Source organism: Procambarus clarkii, chromosome 8, assembly GCF_040958095.1.
Source record: "Procambarus clarkii isolate CNS0578487 chromosome 8, FALCON_Pclarkii_2.0, whole genome shotgun sequence".
NCBI classification, from domain to species: Eukaryota; Metazoa; Arthropoda; class Malacostraca; order Decapoda; family Cambaridae; genus Procambarus; species Procambarus clarkii.
This window is the reverse complement of record NC_091157.1, coordinates 27,943,322-27,957,658: the sequence shown is the minus strand read 5'-3', so window position 1 is coordinate 27,957,658 and position 14,337 is coordinate 27,943,322.

Here is a 14,337-nt window from a genome sequence, read left to right as displayed (position 1 = left end):
ACATTATATCAAATCACCTCATTCTTTGGGGCACACGTGATTAACACAAATGCGAACAAGCCTTAATGGTCCCCAGGACTATACGCAACTGAAAACTCACACCCCCAGAATTGACTCGAACCCATACTGCCAGGAGCAACGCAACTGGTATGTACAAGACGCCTTAAACCGCTTGACCATCACGACCAGACATAAGGAAGTGATAGCCGAAGCTATATGAACCACTTCCCCGCCGGTACTCAGATGGAAATCATGGGCATAGCATTTTATCAAATCACCTCATTCTTTGGGGCACACGTGAAGAACACTACTGCGAACAAGCCTGAATGGCCTCCAGGACTATATGCAACGTAAAACTCATACCCCAGAACTGACTCGAACCCATACTGCCAGGAGCAACGCAACAGGTATGTACAGAACGACTTAATCCACTTGACCATCTCGACTGGACATAAGAAAGTGATAACTGAAGCTATTTGAACCACTTCCCCGCTGGCACTCGGATGGTAATCTCTGGCATAGCATTTTATCAAATCACCTCTTTCTTTGAGCCACACGTGAGGAACACAAATGCGAATAAGCCTGAATGGTCCCCAGGAATATACGCAACTCATAACTCACATCCCAGAAGTCACTCAAACCCATACTCCCTGGAGCAACGCAACTGGTATGTACAGAACGCCGTAATCCGCTTGACCATCACGACCGGACATAATGAAGTGATAGCCGAGCTATTTGAACCACTTCCTCGTAGGCACCCGGATGGTAATCTTGGGCATAGCATATTATCAAATCACCTCATTCTTTGGGGCACACGTGAGGAACACAACTGCGAACAAGCCTGAATGGTCCCCAGGACTATATGCAACTAAAAACTCACACCCCAGAAGTGACTCGAACCCATACTGCCTGGAGACGCGCAAATGGTATGTACAGGACGCCTTAATCCGCATGATCATCACCACCGGTCATAAGGAAGTGATAGCCGAAGCTATTTGAACCAATTCCCTGCCGGCACTTGGATGGTAATCTTAGGCATAACATTATATCAAATCACCTCATTCTTTGGGGCACACGTGAGGAACACAAATGCAAACAAGCCTGAATAATCCCCAGGACTATACGCAACTGAAAACTCACACCCCAGAAGTGACTTGCACCCATACTGCCAGGAGCAACGTAACTGGTATGTACAGGACACCTTAAACCGCTTGACCATCACGACCAGACATAAGGAAGTGATAGCTGAAGCTATATGAACCACTTCCCCGCCGGTACTCAGATGGTAATCATGGGCATAGCATTTTAACAAATCACCTCATTCATTGGGGCACATGTGAGGAACACAACTGCGAACAAGCCTGAATGGTCCCCAGGACTATATGCAACTAAAAACTCACACCCCAGAAGTGACTCGAACCCATACTGCCTGGAGCAACGCAACTGGTATGTACAGGACGCCTTAATCCTCTTGATCATCACCACCGGCCATAAGGAAGTGATAGCCGAAGCTATTTGAACCAATTCCCGGCCGGCACTTGGATGGTAATCTTAGGCATAACATTATATCAAATCACCTCATTCTTTGGGGCACACGTGAGGAACACAAATGCGAACAAGCCTGAATGGTCCCCAGGACTATATGCAACAGAAAACTCACACCCCCAGAATTGACTTGAACCCATACTGCCAGGAGCAACGCAACTGGTATGTACAGGACGACTTAATCCACTTGACCATCTCGACCGGACATAAGGAAGTGATAGCCGAAGCTATTTGAACCACTTCTCCGCTGGCATTCGGATGGTAATCTCTGGCATAGCATTTTACAAATCACCTCTTTCTTTGGGCTACACGTGAAGAACACAACTGCGAATAAGCCTGAATGCTCCTCAGGACTATATGTAACTGAAAACTCACACCCCCAGAATTGACTCGAACCCTTACTGCCAGGAGCAACGCAACTGGTATGTACAAGACGCCTTAAACCGCTTGACCATCACGACCAGACATAAGGAAGTGATAGCCGAAGCTATATGAACCACTTCCCCGCCGGTACTCAGATGGAAATCATGGGCATAGCATTTTATCAAATCACCTCATTCATTAGGGCACACGTGAGGAACACAAATGCAAACAATCCTGAATGCTCCCCAGGACTATACGCAACTGAAAACTCACACCCCAAAAGTGACTCGAACCCATACTGCCAGGAGCAACGCAACTGGTATTTACAGAACGCCTTAATCCGTTTGACCATCACGACCGGACACAAGGAAGTGATAGCAGAAGCTATTTGAACCACTTCCCTGCCGGCACTCGAATGGTAATATTAGGCATAGCATTTTATCAAACCACCTCATTCTTTCGAGCACACGTGAGGAACACAACTGCGAACAAGCCTGAATGGTCCCCAGGACTATATGCAACTAAAAACTCACACCCCAGAAGTGACTCGAACAAATACTGCCAGGAGCAACGCAACTGGTATGTACAGGACGACTTAATGCACTTGACCATCTCGACCGAACATAAGGAAGTGATAACTGAAGCGATTTGAACCATTTCCCCACTGGCACTTGGATGGTAATCTCTGGCATAGCATTTTATCAAATCACCTCTTTCTTTGAGCCACACGTGAGGAACACAAATGCAAATAAGCCTGAATGGTCCCCAGGACTATATGCAACTCAAAACTCACATCCCAGAAGTCACTCAAACCCATACTCCCTGGAGCAACGCAACTGGTATGTACAGAACGCCTTAATCTGCTTGACCATCATGACCTGACATAATGAAGTGATAGCCAAGCTATTTGAACCACCTCCTCGTAGGCACCCGGATGGTAATCTTGGGCATAGCATTTTATCAAATCACCTCATTCTTTGGGGCACACGTGAGGAACACATACGCAATCAAGCCTAAATTTTCCACAGGACTATATGGAACTGAAAACTCACACTCCAGAAGTGACTCGAACCCATACTGACAGGAGCAACGCAACTGGTATGTACAGGTCGCCTTAATCTGCTTGACCATCTCGACCAGACATAAGGAAGTGATATCCAAAGCTATTTGAACCGCTTCCTCGCCGGCACTCGGATGGATGGTAATCTTGGGCAGAGCATTTTATCAAATCACCTCATTCTTTAGGGCACACATGAGGAACACAAATGCAAACAAGCCTGAATGGTCACCAGGACTATTCCCAACTGAAAACTCACACCCCAGAAGTGACTCGCACCCATACTGCCAGGAGCAACGCAACTGGTATGTACAGGACGCCTTAAACCGCTTGACCATCACGACCAGACATAAGGAAGTGATAGCCGAAGCTATATGAACCACTTCCCCGCCGGTACTCAGATGGTAATCATGGGCATAGCATTTTAACAAATCACCTCATTCATTGGGGCACACGTGAGGAACACAACTGCGAACAAGCCTGAATGGTTCCCAGGACTATCTGCAACTAAAAACTCACACCCCAGAAGTGACTCGAACCCATACTGCCTGGAGCAACGCAACTAGTATGTACAGGACGCCTTAATCCGCTTGATCATCACCACCGGTCATAAGGAAGTGATAGCCGAAGCTATTTGAACCAATTCCCTGCCGGCACCTGGATGGTAATCTTTGGCATAACATTATATCAAATCACCTCATTCTTTGGGGCACACGTGAGGAACACAAATGCGAACAAGCCTGAATGGTCCCCAGGACAATACGCAACTGAAAACTCACACCCCAGAAGTGACTCGAACCCATACTGCCAGGAGCAACGCAAGTTGTATGTACAGTACGCCTTAATCGGTTTGAACATCACGGACTGACACAAGGAAGTGATAGCAGAAGCTATTTGAACCACTTCCCCACCGGCACTCAAATGGTGATATTGGGCATAGCATTTTATCAAATCACCCCATTCTTTGGGGCACACGTGAGGAACACAAATGCGAACAAGCCTGAATGGTCCCCAGGACTATATGCAACTGAAAACTCACACCCCCAGAATTGACTCGAACACTTACTGCCAGGAGCAACGCAACTGGTATGTACAGGACGACTTAATCGACTTGAGCATCTCGACCAGACATAAGGAAGTGATAGCCGAAGCTATTTGAACCACTTCTCCGCTGGCATTCGGATACTAATCTCTGGCATAGCATTTTATCAAATCACCTCTTTCTTTGGGCTACACGTGAGGAACACAACTGCGAATAAGCCTGAATGCTACTCAGGACTATATGCAACTGAAAACTCACACACCCAGAATTGACTCGAACCCATACTGCCAGGAGCAACGCAACTGGTATGTACAGGACGCCTTAAACCGCTTGACCATCACGACTAGACATAATGAAGTGGTAGCCGAAGCTATATGAACCACTTCCCCGCCGGTACTCAGATGGTAATCATGGGCATAGCATTTTATCAAATCACCTCATTCATTAGGGAACACGTGAGGAACACAAATACAAACAAGTCTGAATGTTCCCCAGGACTATATGCAACCGAAAACTCACACCCCAGAAGTGACTCGAACCCATACTGCCAGAAGCAACGCAACTGGTATGTACAGGACGCCTTAATCCGCTTGACCATCACGACCGGACATAAGGAAGTCATAGCCGAAGCTATTTTAACCACTTCCCCACCGGCACTCGTATGGTAATCTTGGGCATAGCATTTTATCAAATCACCTCATTCTTTGGGGCACACGTGAAGATCACAAATGCGAACAAGCCTGAATGGGCCCCAGGACTATATGCAACTGAAAACTCACAGCCCAGAAGTGACTCGAACCCATACTGCCAAGAGCAAAGCAACTGGTATGTACACGATGCCTTAATTTGATTGACTATCTCGACCGAACATAAGGAGTGATAGCCGAAGCTATTTGAACCACTTCCCTGCTGACACTCGGATGGTAATCTCTGGCATAGCATTTTATCAAATCACTTCTTTCTTTAAGCCACACGTGAGGAACACAAATGAGAATAAGCCTCAATGGTCCCCAGGACTATACGCAACTCAAAACTCACATCCCAGAAGTCACTCAAACCCATACTCCCAGGAGCAACTCAACTGGTATGTAAAGAACGCCTTAATCCGCTTGACCATCTCGACCGGACATAAGGAAGTGACAGCCAAAGCTATTTGAACCACTTCCCCGCTGGCACTCGAATGGTAATCTTTAGCACAGAATTTTATCAAATCACCTCATTCTTTGGGGCACATGTGAGGAACACATACGCAATCAAGCCTAAAAGTTCCACAGGACTATATGCAACTGAAATCTCACACCCCAGAAGTGACTCGAACCCATACTGCCAGGAGCAACGCAACTGGTATGTACAGGTCGCCTTAATCTGCTTGACCATCTCGTCCAGACATAAGGAAGTGATAGCCGAAGCTATTTGAACCACTTCCTCGCCGGCACTCGGATGGTAATCTTGGGCAGAGCATTTTATCAAATCACCTCATTCTTTGGGGCACACGTGAGGAACACAAATGCGAACAAGCCTGAATGGTCCCCAGGACTATACCCAACTGAAAACTCACATCCCAGAAGTAACTCGAACCCATACTGCCAGAAGCAACGCAACTGATATGTACAGGACGCCTTAATCCGCTTGACCATCACGACCGGTTATAAGGATGTGATAGCCGAAGCTATTTGAACCACTTGCCAGCCGGCACTTGGATGGTAATCTTGGCCATAGCATTTTATCAAATCACCTCATTCTTTGGGGCACACTTGAGGAACACACATGCAAATAAGGCTGAATGGTCCCTCAGGACTATATGAAACTGAAAACTCACACCCCCAGAAGTGACTCGAAACCCATACTGCCAGGAGCAAAGCAACTGGTATGTACAGGACGCCTTAATCTGCTTGTCCATCACGACCGGACATAAGAAACTGATAGCCGAAGCTATTTGAACTACTTCCCAGCTGGCACACGGATGGTAATCTTGGGCATAGCATTTTATTAAATCACCTCATTCTTTGGGGCACACGTGAGGAACACAAATGCGAACAAGCCTGAATGGTCCCCAGGACTATACGCAACTGAAAACTCACACCCCAGAAGTGACTCGAACCCATACTGCCAGGAGCAACGCAACTGGTATGTACAGAATGCCTCAATCCACTTGACCACCACGACCGGACATAAGGAAGTGATAGCCAAAGCAATTTGAACCACTTCCCCGCTGGCACTCGGATGGTAATCTTGGGCATAGCATTTTATTAAATCACCTCATTCTTTGGGGCACACGTGAGGAACACAAATGCGAACAAGCCTGAATGGTCCCCAGGACTATACACAACTGAAAACTCACACCCCAGAAGTGACTCCAACTCATACTGCCAGGAGCAACGCAACTGGAATGTACAGGACACATTAATCAGCTTGACCATCACGACCGGACATAAGGAAGTGAAAGCTGAAGCTATTTGAACCACTTCCCCGCCGGCACTCGGATTGTAATCTTGGGCATAGCATTTTATCAAATCACCTCATTCTTTGGGGCACACGTGAGGAGCACAAATGTGAACAAGCCTGAATGGGCCCCAGTACTATATGCAACTGAAAACTCACACCCCAGAAGTGACCAGAAACCCATACTGCCAGGAGCAACGCAACTGGTATGTACAGGACGCCTTAATCCGCTTGACCATCACGACCGGACAAAAGGAAGTGATAGCCGAAGCTATCTGGACCACTTTTCTGCTAGCACTTGGTTGGTAATCATGGGCATAACACTTTATCAAATCACCTCATTCTTTGGAGTACACGTGAGGAACACATATGCAATCAAGCCTGAATGGTCAACAGGACTATATGCAACTTAAAACTCACACCCCAGAAGTGACTCGAACCCATACTGCCAGGAGCAACGCAACTGGTATGTACAGGTCGCCTTAATCTGCTTGACCATCTCGACCAGACATAAGGAAGTGATAGCCGAAGCTATTTGAACCACTTCACCACCGGCACTCGTATGGTAATCTTGGGCATAGTATTTTATCAAATGACCTCATTCTTTGGGGCACACATAAGGAACACAAATGCAAACAATGCTGAATGGGCCCCAGGACTATATGAAACTGAAAACTCACACCCCAGAACTGACTCGAAACCCACACTGCCAGGAGCAAAGCAACTGGTATGTACTGGACTCCTTAATCTGCTTGTTCATCACGACCGGACATAAGGAAGTGATAGCCGAAGCTATTTGAACCACTTCCCCGCTGGCATTCGGATGGTAATCTCTGGCATAGCATTTTATCAAATCACCTCTTTCTTTGGGCCACACGTGAGGAACACAAATGCGAAAAAGCCTGAATGGTCCCCAGGACTACACACAACTGAAAACTAACACCCCAGAAGTCACACACACCCATACAGCCAGGAGCAACGCAACTGGTATGTACAGGACGCCTTAATCTACTTGACCATCACAACCGTACATAAGGAAGTCATAGCCAAAGCTATTTGAACCACTTCCCCACCGGCACTCGTATGGTAATCTTGGGCATAGCATTTTATCAAATCACCTCATTCTTTGGGGCACACGTGAGGAACACATATGCGAACAAGGCTGAATGGTCCCCTGGACTATATGCAACAGAAAACTCACACCCCAGAAGTGACTCGAAACCCATACTGCCAGGAGCAAAGCAACTGTTATGTACAGGACGCCTTAATCTGCTTTTCCATCACGACCGAACATAAGGAAGTGATAGCCGAAGCTATTTGAACCACTTCCCAGCTGGCACACGGATGGTAATCTTGGACATAGCATTTTATCAAATCACCTCATTCTTTGGGGCACACGTGAGGAACACATATGCGAACAAGCTTGAATGCTCCCAGGACTATATGCAACAGAAAAGTCACACCCCCAGAATAGACTCGAACCCATACCGCCAGGAGCAACGCAACTGGTATGTACAGAACGTTTAATCCGCTTGACTATCACAACCGGACACAATGAAGTGATAGCCTTAGCTATTTGAACCACTTCCCCGCCGGCTCTCGGATTGAAATCATGGGCATAACATTTTATCAAATCACCTCATTCTTTGGGGCACACGTGAGGCACACACATGGGAACAAGCCTGAATGGGCCCCAGGACTATATGCAACTGAAAACTCACACCCATGAAGTGACTCGAACCCATACTGTCAGGAGCAACGCATCTGGTATGTACAGGACACCTTAATCCGTTTGACCATCTCGACCGGACATAAGGAAGTGACAGCCGAAGCTATTTGAAGCACTACCCCGCTGGGACTCGAATGGTAATCTTGGGCCAAGCAATTCATCAACTTACCTCATTCTTTGGGGCACACGTGAGGAACACATACGCAATCAAGCCTGAATGGTCCACAGGACTATATGCAACTGAAAACTCACACCCCAAAAGTGACTCGAACCCATAATGCCAGAAGCAACGTAACTGGTATGTACAGGACGCCTTGATCCACTTGACCATAACGACCGGTCATAAGGATGTGATAGCCGAAGCTATTTGAACCATTTGCCTGCTGGCAATTGGATGGTAGTCTTAGGCATAACATTTTATCAAATCACCCCATTCTTTGGGGCACACGTGAGGAATACAAATACAAACAAGCCTGAATGGTCCTTAGGACTATATGCAACCGAAAACTCACACCCCTGAAGTGACTCGAACTCATACTGCCAGGAGCAACACAACTGGTATGTACAGGACGCCTTAATCCGCTTGACCATCACAACCGGACATAAGGAAGTCATAGCTGAAGCTATTTGAACCACTTCCCCACCGGCATTCGTATTGTAATCTTGGGCATAACGTTTTATCAAATCACCTCATTCTTTGGGGCACACTTAAGGAACACAAATGCAAACAAGCCTGAATGGTCCCCAGGACTATACGCAACTGAAAACTCACACCCCAGAAGTGACTCGAACCCATACTGCCAGGAGCAACGCAACTGGTATGTACAGAACGCCTTAATCCACTTGACCACCACGACCGGACATAAGGAAGTGATAGCCGAACCTATTTGAACCACTTTATTGCTGGTACTTGGATGGTAATCTTGGGCATAGCATTTTATCAAATCACCTCATTCATTGGAGCAAACATGAGGAACACATATGCGAACAAGCCTGAATGGGCCCCAGGACTATATGCAACTGAAAAGTCACACCCCAGAAGTGACTCGAAACCCATACTGCCAGGAGCAACGCAACTGGTATGTACAGGACGCCTTAATCCGCTTGACCATTACGACCAGACATAAGCAAGTAATAGCTGTAACTATTTGAACCACTTCCCCACCGGCACTCAGATGGTAATCATGGGCATAGCATTTTATCAAATCACCTCATTCTTTGGGGCACACGTGAGGAACACATATGCGAACAAGCCTGAATGCTTCCCAGGAATATATGCAACTGAAAACTCACACCCCCAGAAGTGACTCGAACCCATACTGCCAGGAGCAATGCAACTGGTATGTACAGGACGCCTTAATCCCCTTGACCAACACGACCAGATATAAGCAAGTGATAGCCGAAGCTATTTGAACCACTTCCCTGCCGGCACTTGGATGGAAATCTTGGGAATAGCATTTTATCAAATCACCTCATTCTTTGGGGCACACGTGAGGAACACAAATGCGAACAAGCCTGAATGGTCCCCAGGACTATACGCAATTGAAAACTCACACCCCAGAAGAGACTCGAATCCATACTGCCAGGAGCAACAAAACTGGTATGTACAGGACGCCTTAATCCGCTTGACCATCAAGACCAGTCATAAGGATGTGATAGCCAAAGCTACTTGAACCACTTCCCTGCTGGCACTTGGATGGTAATCTTAGGCATAACATTTTATCAAATCGCCTCATTCTTTGGGGCACACGTGAGGAACACAAATACAAACACGCCTGAATGGTCCCCCGCACTATATGCAACTGAAAACTCACACCCCAGAAGTGACTCGAACCCATACTGCCAGGAACAATGCAACTAGTATGTACAGAACGCCTTAATCCGCTTGACCATCACGACCGGACATAAGGAAGCGAAAGCTGAAGCTATTTGAACCACTTCCCCGCAGGCACTCGGATGGTAATCTTGGGCATAACATTTTATCAAATCACCTCATTCTTTGTGGCACACGTGAGGAACACAAATGTGAACAAGCCTGAATGGGCCCCAGGACTATATGCAACTGAAAACTCACACCCCAGAAGTGACCAGAAACCCATACTGCTAGGAGCAACGCAACTGGTATGTACTCGACGCCTTAATCCGCTTGACCATCATGACTGGACAAAAGGAAGTGATAGCCGAAGCAATATAGACCACTTTCCTGCTAGCACTTGGTTGGTAATCATGGGCATAACATTTTATCAAATAACCTCATTCTTTGGAGCACACGTGAGGAACACATATGCGAACAACCCTGAAAGGGCTACAGGACTATATGCAACTGAAAAGTCACACCACACAATTGACTTGAAACCCATACTGCAAGGAGCAACGCAACTGGTATGTACAGGACGCCTTAATCCGCTTGACCATCACGACCGGACATAAGGAAGTGATAGCCGAAGCTATTTGAACCACTTCCCCGCTGGCGTTCGGATGGTAATCTCTGGCATAGCATTTAATCAAATCACCTCTTACTTTGGGCCACACGTGAGGAACACAAATGCGAATAAGCCTGAATACTCTCCAAGACTATATGACACTGAAAACTCACACCCCCAGAATTGACTCGAACACATACTGCCAGGAGCAACGCAACTGGTATGTACAGGACGCCTTAAACCGCTTGACCATCACGACCTGACATAAGGATGTGATTGCTGAAGCTATACGAACCACTTCCCCGCCGGTACTCAGATGGTAATCATGGGCATAGCATTTTATCAAATAACCTCATTCATTGGGATACACGTGAAGAACACAAATGCGAAGAAGCCCGAATGGTCCCCAGGACTATACGCAACTGAAAACTCACACCCCAGAAGTGACTCGAATCCATACTGCCAGGAGCAATGCAACTGGTATGTACAGGACGCCTTAATCCCCTTGACCATCACAACCAGACATAAGCAAGTGATAGCCGAAGCTATTTGAACCACTTCCCTGCCGGCACTTGGATGGTAATCTTGGGAATAGCATTTTATCAAATCACCTCAATCTTTGGGGCACACGTGAGGAACACATATGTGAAGAAGCCTGAATGCTCCCCCGGAATATATGCAACTGAAAACTCACACCCCCAGAAGTGACTCGAACCCATATTGCCAGGAGCAATGCAACTGGTATGTACAGGACGCCTTAATCCCCTTGACCATCACAACCAGACATAAGCAAGTGATAGCCGAAGCTATTTGAACCACTTCCCTGCCGGCACTTGGATGGTAATCTTGGGAATAGCATTTTATCAAATCACCTCATTCTTTGGGGCACACGTGAGGAACACAAATGCGAACAAGCCTGAATGGTCCCCAGGACTATACGCAATTGAAAACTCACACCTTAGAAGTGACTCGAACGCATACTGCCAGGAGCAACGCAACTGGTATGTACAGGACGCCTTAATCCGCTTGACCATCACGACCGGTCATAAGGATGTGATAGCCAAAGCTACTTGAACCACTTCCCTGCCGGCACTTGGATGGTAATCTTGGGAATAGCATTTTATCAAATCACCTCATTCTTTGGGGCACACGTGAGGAACACAAATACAAACACGCCTGAATGGTTCCCAGGACTATATGCAACTGAAAACTCACACCCCAGAAGTGACTCGAACCCATTCTGCAAGGAACAACGAAACTGGTATGTACAGAACGCCTTAATCCGCTTGACCATCACGACCGGACATAAGGAAGCGAAAGCCGAAGCTATTTGAACCACTTCCCCGCCGGCACTCGGATGATAATCTTAGGCATAACATTTTATCATATCACCTCATTCTTTGTGGCACACGTGAGGAACACAAATGTGAACAAGCCTGAATGGGTCCCAGGACTATATGCAACTGAAAACTCACACCCCAGAAGTGACCAGAAACCCATACTACCAGGAGCAACGAAACTGGTATGTACAGGACGCCTTAATCCGCTTGACCATCATGACTGGACAAAAGGAAGTGATAGCCGAAGCTATATGGACCACTTTCCTGCTAGCACTTGGTTGGTAACCATGGGCATAACATTTTATCAAATAACCTCATTCTTTGGAGCACACGTGAGGATCACATATGCGAACAACCCTGAATGGGCCCCAGGACTATATGCAACTGAAAAGTCACACCACAGAATTGACTTGAAACCCATACTGCAAGGAGCAACGCAACTGGTATGTACAGGACGCCTTAATCCGCTTGACCATCACGACCGAACATAAGGAAGTGATAGCCGAAGCTATTTGAACCACTTCCCCGCTGCCGTTCAGATGGTAATCTCTGGCATAGCATTTTATCAAATCACCTCTTTCTTTGGGCCACACGTGAGGAACACAAATGCGAATAAGCCTGAATACTCTCCAGGACTATATGACACTGAAAACTCACACCCCCAGAATTGACTCGTACACATACTGCCCGGAGCAACGCAACTGGTATGTACAGGACACCTTAAACCGCTTGACCATCACGACCAGACATAAGGAAGTGATAGCCGAAGCAATATGAACCACTTCCCCGCCGGTACTCAGATGGTAATAATGGGCATAGCATTTTATCAAATCACCTCATTCATTGGGGCACACGTGAGGAACACATACACAATCAAGTTTGAATTGTCTACAGGACTATATGCAACTGAGAACTCACACCCCAGAAGTGACTCGAACCCATACTGCCAGGAGCAACGCAACTGGTATGTACAGGTCGCCTTAATCTGCTTGACCATCTCAACCAGACATAAGGAAGTGATAGCCGAAGCTATTTGAACCACTTCCCCTCCGGCACTCGGATGGTAATCTTGGGCATAGCATTTTATCAAATCACCTCATTCATTGGGGCACACGTGAGGAACACAAATGCGAACAAGTTTGAATGGTCCCCCAGGACTATACGCAACTGAAAACTCACACCCCAGAAGTGACTCGAACCCATACTGCCAAGAGCAACGCAACTGGTATGTACAGAACGCCTTAATCCGCTTGACCATCATGACCGGACATAAAGAAGTGATAGCAGAAGCTATTTGAACCACTTCCCTGCCGGCACTTGGATTGTAATCTTGGGCATAGCATTTTATCACATCACCTCATTCTTTGGAGCACACGTGAGGAACACATATGCGAACAAGCCTGAATGGGCCCCAGGACTATATGCGACTGAAAAGTCACACCACAGAATTGACTTGAAACCCATACTGCAAGGAGCAACGCAACTGGTATGTACAGGACGCTTTAATCCGCTTGACCATTACGACCGGACAAAAGCAAGTGATAGCTGTAGCTATTTTAACCACTTCCCCACCGGCACTCAGAAGGTAATGTTGGGAATAGCATTTTATGAAATCACCTCATTTCTTGGGGCACAAGTGAGGAACACAAATGCGAACAAGCCTGAATGGGCCCCAGGACTATACCTAACTGAAAACTCACACCCCAGAAGTTACTCGAACCCATTCTGCCAGGAGCAACACAACTGGTATTAACAGGATGCCTTAATTTGCTTGACTATCTCGACCGAACATAGGGAAGTGATAGCCGACGCTATTTGAACCACTTCCCTGCCGGCACTTAGATGGTAATCTTGGGCATAGCATTTATCAAATCACCTTATTCTTTTGGGCACACGTGAGGAACACATATGCAAACAAGCCTGAATGGTCCCCAGGACTATACGCAACTGAAAACTCACACCCCAGAAGTCACTCAAACCCATACTGCCAGGAGCAACGCAACTGGTATGTACAGGATGCCTTTATCCGCTTGACCATCTCGACCGGACATAAGGAAGTGATAGCCGAATCTATTAGAACCACTTCCTCACTGGCACTCGAATGGTAATCTTGGGCATAACATTTCATCAAATCACCTCATTCTTTGCAGCACACGTGAGGAACACATACGCAATCAAGCCTGAATGGGCCACAGGATTATATGCAAGTGAAAGCTAACACCCCAGAATTGACTCGAACCCATACTGCCAGGAGAAATGCAAATGGTATGTACAGGAAACCCTAATCTGCTTGACCATCCCGACCGGACATAAGGAAGTGATAGCCGAAGCTATTTGAACCACTTCCCCGCCGGCACTTGGATGGTAGTCTTGGGCATAGCATTTTATCAAATCAC